The 7,637-nt window shown below is 45.1% G+C and overlaps 1 pseudogene; it reads right to left on the reverse strand.

Moving 5' to 3' along the window:
• Nucleotides 1-4,562: 4,562 nt before the first annotated feature.
• Nucleotides 4,563-5,278, reverse strand: LOC116084695 (annotated as a pseudogene).
• Nucleotides 5,279-7,637: the final 2,359 nt, after the last annotated feature.

A 7,637-nucleotide genomic window follows, 5' to 3' on the forward strand; every position in this document is an offset into this window, starting at 1 on the left:
AGCAAGTATTGATTTCCCTCAGGCTGTTCTCCCCAGCCCCTCCCCTCAGCTCCTTTAACTTCAGAACAGTTGCAAAGTCTGTTTGGTGAGGACCTGGGCTGCTTTCCAAGGTGCCCATCATCCTAAGTAAATCTTAGCGGAGTCCCAGTCTGGACCCTTGAGCAGCCATGAGCTCTGTTAGCAGCTTGCAGAGCCTGTGGACTCTCCTCAGTGTCTTCTGAAACTGCAAGTAGATGCACAGCTCTTGCCTGGGATATGTGAGGTTATAGGTTCAACCCCAACACTAAATCACAACAACAGAAAACTAAGAATAATTTCTGAGGGAACTTTTAGTTGGGTATGATGGCACAAACCTGCAATCTCAGCACTTAAGAGGCTGAGACAGGAGAATGGCCACAAGACCTGCCTGGGCTGAATGTATTCCAATACTTACCTAGGCTTTTGTCTCAAAAACAAAAAAACAAAAAACCAAAAAAGTAAAATGTAAACACACTAAACACACTTGATTATAAAAGGAATCAGTTTTAACTGAAAGACAATGTGACCTGGTTATGTGATCATGTATGAACACATGTGCAGGCATCAGGCTCTGATGGCAGATCTGTCATGTTCAGAGGTCTGTAGCAGCAATGCTTGTCTATAGCATTCCAGGAATGATGGCGATAGTTGCAATATTGTGTGACAAGACCTAGAATTTCTATGGGTGGTAAGGTCACTGGAACAGGCAGGGCTACCAAGATATTTATATATATATATATATATATATATATATATATATATATATATATATATATATTTGTTTTTTGAGACAGGGTTTCTCTGTATAGCCCTGGCTGTCCTGGAACTCACTCTGTAGACCAGCTTGGCCTTGAACTTAGAAATCTACCTACCTCTGCTTCTCAAGTGCCGGGATTGAAGGAATGCGCCATCACTACCCGGAGCTACCAAGATATCAAGTCAGTTTTAATGGAAAATTACATAAGATAAAGAAGTAGTTTTCATCAATTTGCAAGCCCACTGTGTTCTCTCCACTTGAGATTGAGATTAAGAACCTCTCAGCTGGACCCCTGTGTCTCCTGAGCCAGAGAAAGGGATTTCTAGAGCCCAGGAGTTCAGAATGGGCTTCAGTACTACAATGGGACTCCCACATCAAAACAAACAAATAGGGTGTGGAAGGAAGGAAGGAAATTAAAGTAATTTTTCTTCAAAGACAGAGCCTGCAGTGAGTGACCCAAGGGCCTCCTATCGTACCTCCACACCACTACCCTGTGGTCCACACTGGCAACGACAGCAGGCCACTACTCAGCTGATAGGTGAGGCAAAAAGAGCAAGACCACCAGAACTGTGTATCTCTCGTCTATGCAAAGCCAGCTGTAGGTCATCTGTACAGAGGAAGGTTGGTAGACACGACCTGCCAACGTGCACCCAACACCATGACAAGCTCTTGCCCCAGAGGTCAAATTTAAATCTGTTCTTGTTTTTTAATCTAATAACCAATTTCCAGCAGGTTCAGGGGAGAGAGGAAAGCTGCTAAAGGGCACTTAAGCAGGCTGCACTCCGCAAGTCTGTCTGCTGAAAACTCTATGGGGAGTGGGGCGGCAGCTGGAGAGATGGCTCAGAGGTTAAGAGCTCCGACTGCTCTTCCAGAGGTCCTGAGCTCCACTCCCAGCAACCACATGGTCGCTCACAACCATCTGTAATGAGATCTGGTGCCCTCTTCTGGTTTGCAGTCTTACATGCAAGCAGAACGCTGTATACATAATAAATAAATAAATCTTTAAAAAAAAAAAAAGGAAAGTGAAAACCCTGCTGGACTTCTATAAGGCTTCTTCATAAAACTGTAGGATTTTTTTGTTCCCCCCCCTCTTGTTTGATGTTGTTTGATTTGTTTTGAAATGGTCTTTCCATGTAGCCCTGACAGGCCTAGCAGTTCCTATGTCTTATTGAACTTGTGACAATCCTCCTGGTGCAGCTCCCTGAACATGGCATCACAAGCATGTCCTACCACTCCTTGCTTCATAAAAAATTTATGCAAGAAAAGGATGAAGAGATGGCCCTGATTTTCAGTTGAGTGAGTCGTAAGTGCACCGCCATGACCAATGACCAGCTAAACATGATACTTCCATCAATAATAAACAATATCAAATAATGATAAACAAAAAGAGAAAGAGAATCTCAACCATGACAGTTTGCCGCAATGGGTCACATCCCAAGTGAGCGTTTGTTGTTAGAAATCCTCATGGCCCTGTCAAGGACCCCAGAGCCACAGATCCACGGAGGACCGGCAAACCCTTCCTCCTGGGTGAAGCTCAGAGGCAAATGGCAGAGCTTTCTTTGGGGGACCAAATGCAAAAACGTTGATGGTGTGTGCAGAGAATGTCCCACCATCATTCTCTCTCCCCAGATACAGACCGTTCCGTCTACAGAGCCTGCTCCTACCAAGGTTAGCTAACTACATCTCCTTGATCCAGCCATCCACCACAAACCCCGCCTCCTTGTTCAGCTGTATGCAATAACCTTGTCTTTGTGTTCAACTTTATAAACACCCCGAGCTTTTGGGTGCTGTGTTTTTTCTAGCAGAGAATGCAGACCACCCAATCCCTGCTTTCTGTGTCTGTGCATCTGACTTTTCTATACTCCTCCCTACTCCAGCCATGCCCATGTATCTAGATCCACTGTTATTATGTCCCTGAGAGGGACACATTTGTTACACAGCTACCTCCACACAGTACTATCTTTATGCAGGTGCATAGTTTACTTTAGGGTCACTTTTAGCTTTATGTATTCTACTGGTCTGGACAAATGTATGATGACAGGTAAACCATGACTCTGTGGCTGGACAGGGCAGTTCCACCACACTAAACCTGTGTTCATCTTTCTTTGTTAGGGTTTTACTGATGTGAACAGGCACCATGACCAAGGCAACTCTTAAAGGACAACATTTAATTGGGGCTGGCTTACAGGTTCAGAGGTTCAGTCCAGTATCATCAAGGTGGGAACATGGCAGCATCCAGGCAGGCATGGTGCAGGAGGAGATGAGAGTTCTACATCTTCATCTGAAGGCTGCTAGCAGAATACTGGTTTCCAGGTAGCTAGGACTAGGGTATAAAAGCCCATACCACAGTGACACACCTACCCTGACAAGGCCATACCTACTCCAACAGGGCTATGCCTTCTAATAGTGCCACTCCCTGGGCCGAGCATATACATACCACAACATTCTACTTCCTGTCCCCCATAGATTTGTTCAAACACATGATTCTACAGGGGCCATACCTACCCATAGCATAATAATAAAAAAATACATTTAGTCCAAAATCCCCATAGTCTATAGTGGTCTCAACAATGTTAAAAGTCCAAAGTTCAAAGTCTGTTCTGAGATTCATCCAATCACTTAACTGCAGTCCCCAAGTCAGGAGACAAGCTAGGCAAACTCCAAATTCTGCATCTCTGTGTCTGATGCCAAAGCGGTCTTCAGACCTCCAACTCCTTTTTCATTTTTGTTGACCACAGAAACTTATTTTCCTGGGCTGGTTCCATCCCTGTTAGCATCATTCCTCAGGAGATTGGCTCTGGTATCTTTAGCATTTTGGGCTCTCCAAGGCAACTTTTATGTTACAGGTTCTTGTTCCAATGTCTGGGATCCACACATGATCTTCTGGGCTCTTCCAAAAAGGGCTGTTGTCACTTCTCCATCTCTGCCCACTGTAGCATGCTAAGCTCAGGTTGGTCCACTCCACTGCCACTGCTGTTCTTGGTGATCATCCTGTGGTACTAGCATCTCCAATACACTGAAGTCTTCTGCTGTAACTAGGCTCCACCAATAGCCTCTCACAGGCTCTCTTCATGGTGCAAAGTCTCAGCTCCTTTGCATGACCCCTTCAGTTCTGGGCCATCAATTACAACTGAGGCTGCACCTTCACCAATGACCTTCCATGGCCTCTCCCAGTGCAGAGCCTCAACTGCTCTTCATGACCCCTTCATGCCTTGAAAACCAGTACCACCTGGGTGACTCTTACACATTACCAAGTACAGCTGCAGCATGAGGTACAACCATGGCTATCCCTGGAACACTGCTTCTTTGTGCTCTCAGAAAACACTTCCCAGAAGATATCACCTCAGTGATAATGCTGGTCTCTTCTTAAACACCACTAATTTCTTAGCTCCCGCTAACCGGCATCAGTTGTCCCAGTAATCCCTTCTGTTTTTCATTTAACTTCCTGCTATCCCTTTAATACTTGAACCACATATTTTATATTTTTCCTTTCTAAGCTTGCTGTGCTTGTTCAAAACACTCTTCATGAGACTTAACCAGAGAACAAAGTGTCTGCTGGGCTTTTTTGAGACTTCCTTTGTCAATGCAATTAATATAAATCTCTTTACCTCAGACTTAGGTAGATGCTTCAGACAAGGGAGCAGCCACATTCTCCACCAAAATATCACAAAAACTCTCTCTAGGCCACATCCTGAAATTCTTCTCCACTGAAACCTCTTGGGCCAGGTCTGCACAGTTCAAATCAAACTGGGCAACAAAGTCTTCGTATTCCTACTAGGACGGCCCATTATGCCCCATTTAAAGGACAGGATGGTCGCTGAAAGCTCTAGGCCAGCCTCTGCTACATGGCAACACCTTGTCTCAAAAGGTCTTTTTCTGTGACTGCTCATGCTGTGTGGCTCTTTGCCTGATACTTAGTAAAGTTATTTAGCTGTTGTTCCTTGGAATAGTTCTTTCTCCTTCCTGTGTTTTGAAGCAGTGTCTCATAAATCCTAGGCCAGCCTCAAATTCACTTTGTGGTCAAAGATGACTTGAATTTTTTTTTTGTAGGAAGGATCTTTTATTGGGGGAAGGGTCCATCAATCCTTTTTGGCTACCTCATGGCTGCCAGCACGTTGCTCAGCTCCTCCCGCTTTCTCTTGACATGGATGTATCTGCCCACCCTCTTCTTGATGAACTTGAACTTGATGGACTTGTCCTTGAACACTTTGAGCAACTCCATGGTGCACAGCCCATAGGGTGCGAAGCAGCACACCTCCCGGATCACGTCCTCCACGAACTTGGTGTGCTTGGTGAGGCACTCGCAGCACCTACTGTGTCTCAGTTTGTTGATCTCACTTTGTAGCCCTTGTTGAGGCCCACGGTCATGGGGTACCACAGAGCCATGGCTGCTGCTCTCCGATGGTGGCCGGGACAGGAAGTGACTTGAACTCTTAATCTTCCTGCTTTTACAGTCCACATGCTGAGTTAGGGGCTGGCGAGATGGCTCAGCAGGTAAGAGCACTGACTGCTCTTCCGAAGGTCCAGAGTTCAAATCCCAGCAACCACATGGTGACTCACAACCACCCATAATGAGATCTGACGCCCTCTTCTGGTGCATCTGAAGACAGCTACAGTGTATTACGCCATAGCGAACAGGGCCATCCTGAGTTCAATTCCCAGCAGCCACATGATGACTCACAGCCATCTGTACAGCTACAATGTACTTACTCATACACATAAAATAAAATAAATCTAAAAAAAAAAAAGGAATAAAGGCATATGCAACTATGCCTAGTTTTTGAATTTCTGGAGATTAAACCTAGGACCTTGAGTATGCTAAGCAAGAACTCTACAAATTGGGCTGGCGAGATGGCTCAGCGGGTAAGAGCACTGACTGCTCTTCCAGAGGTCCTGAGTTCAGATCTCAGCAACCACATGGTGGCTCACAACCACCCGTAATGAGATCTGATGCCCTTTTCTGGTGCCTCTGAAGACAGCTACAGTGTATTACGCTGGATCAGGCTGGAGCGAGCAGGGCCAGAGAGAGTGGGGCTGGCAGAGGTCCTGAGTTCAATTCCCAGCAGCCACACACATGATGGCTCACGGTCATCTGTACAGCTACAGTGCACTCATACACATAAAAAAAAAAAAAAGAACTCTACAAATTGAGCAACATCCTAGCTTTTTGACTTTTTTCTTTTTATCCATTCATAGTGTGGATTTTGTTGGTGGTGGTTTTTTTCTGTTTTCTTTCTTTCCTTCTTCTGTCACTGTCTTTCTCTATCTCTTTCTCTCTGTCTCTGTCTCTCTTTGTGTGTGTGTGTGTAAGTTCCAGCTATTCTGGAACTCACTCACTCTGTAGACCAGGCTGGTTTCAAACTCACATAGATCCATCTTATGTTTTAAGTAATGAAAACTCCAGATTTGGCAAAGAGGTGTCCTGTGATGGATTTTAGGTAGTCTGGCCACTCTCGGCAGAGGATGTAGGAATATGATAGGGATCCAGCACCTGTCCCAAAAGTAAGAAAAGCAACTTAGAGTAAAGATGTAGAAGTAGAGGACTCTACAAGGCAGAGGGGCTCTGAATTTAGCAGTTAGTGAAGGTACAAGACAGGAATTTAGGCAGAGATTTAGCAAGTTAATCATGTTGCCCCACCCCACCTTGGGTCTGTTAAGCTTTTAGGAGCACAGTAGTTTGGGGAAGGAGGTCCTAGATAGAAGATGTAAGGCCTAGCTGGTCCTCTCTACAGGAGCAGCTTCTGTCTGAAGTTAAGGGCATTCTACATCCTTTTAAATCTGTTTATTTTTACGTTGTGTGTATGGGTGTACTGACTGTTTTCATGTCTGTGCACCACAAGCACAGGCGCCCAAGGAAGCCAGGAGAGGTCATCAGATCCTCGGGAACTGGAGTTACAGGTATTACAAATTATAACCTAGTCGTCTGGAAGAACCTCGAATGAAGAGCATTCTCATAATGTCTATGGATGTACTCCTAGCAAAGACTTTCTCGAGAGTCTATCACCAAGAAGGGCTTGTAAGGACTAGAGGATGGCTAGCAAATAACTCTAAAGAGTCCGACGTGTGTGCGCCAGCTTGCCTTCTCACCAGAGTGCAGAAGTGCCAAGCCCAACAGCTGCTATTGGCAGTGTCTAATTTTTGCAGATATACTATATCCGATTTGTTTGTAAAGCAGTCTATTAAAAGCAGTCACTAGATCTTAAACGAACTCTCTGGATTGGTAACAACATTCAGTACCTTACATGCTTACTGTTATTTTAGATTTCATTTTTAAAGCAACTGATTCAAAATGGAGCTATGGGATTTAATTTTATTATCTATAGCATATTGTGAAGGTTTTTTTCTTTTTTTCGAGACAGAGTTTCTCTGTGTAGCCCTGGCTCTCCTGGAATTCGCTCTGTAGACCAGGCTGGCCTCGAACACAGAAATCCGCCTGCCTCTACCTCCCAAGTGCTGGCATTAAAGGCGTGTGCCACCACTGCTCGGCATGAAGGTTTATTTCAATCGGTCTTTCCCACTGACTTTTGTAGTTATTGTTTTGAAACAGGCTCTCTCTACATAGCCCTGACTGTCCTGACACTCTGTAGACCAGGTAAAGGCATGCATCACCATGTCGCTGGGTTTGCTTCTCTTGAATGTTGGGTGACATAAAAAGAGCCCAGTTCATTCACAGCTCCGAAACAGATGGCTTCACCCCATCATCTACAGAAAAGGTATCATTTCGCCGGCCTTGCAGTACCTGTCTACACTGGAGGTCCGTATAAAACCAGTCCACAGGCTGGTGAGATGGCTCACGGGGAAGAGCACCGACTGCTCTTCGGAAGGTCATGAGTTCAAATACCAGCAACCACATGGTGGCTCA

The sequence above is a fragment of the Mastomys coucha genome, unplaced genomic scaffold, assembly GCF_008632895.1.
Source record: "Mastomys coucha isolate ucsf_1 unplaced genomic scaffold, UCSF_Mcou_1 pScaffold9, whole genome shotgun sequence".
Taxonomy (NCBI): Eukaryota; Metazoa; Chordata; class Mammalia; order Rodentia; family Muridae; genus Mastomys; species Mastomys coucha.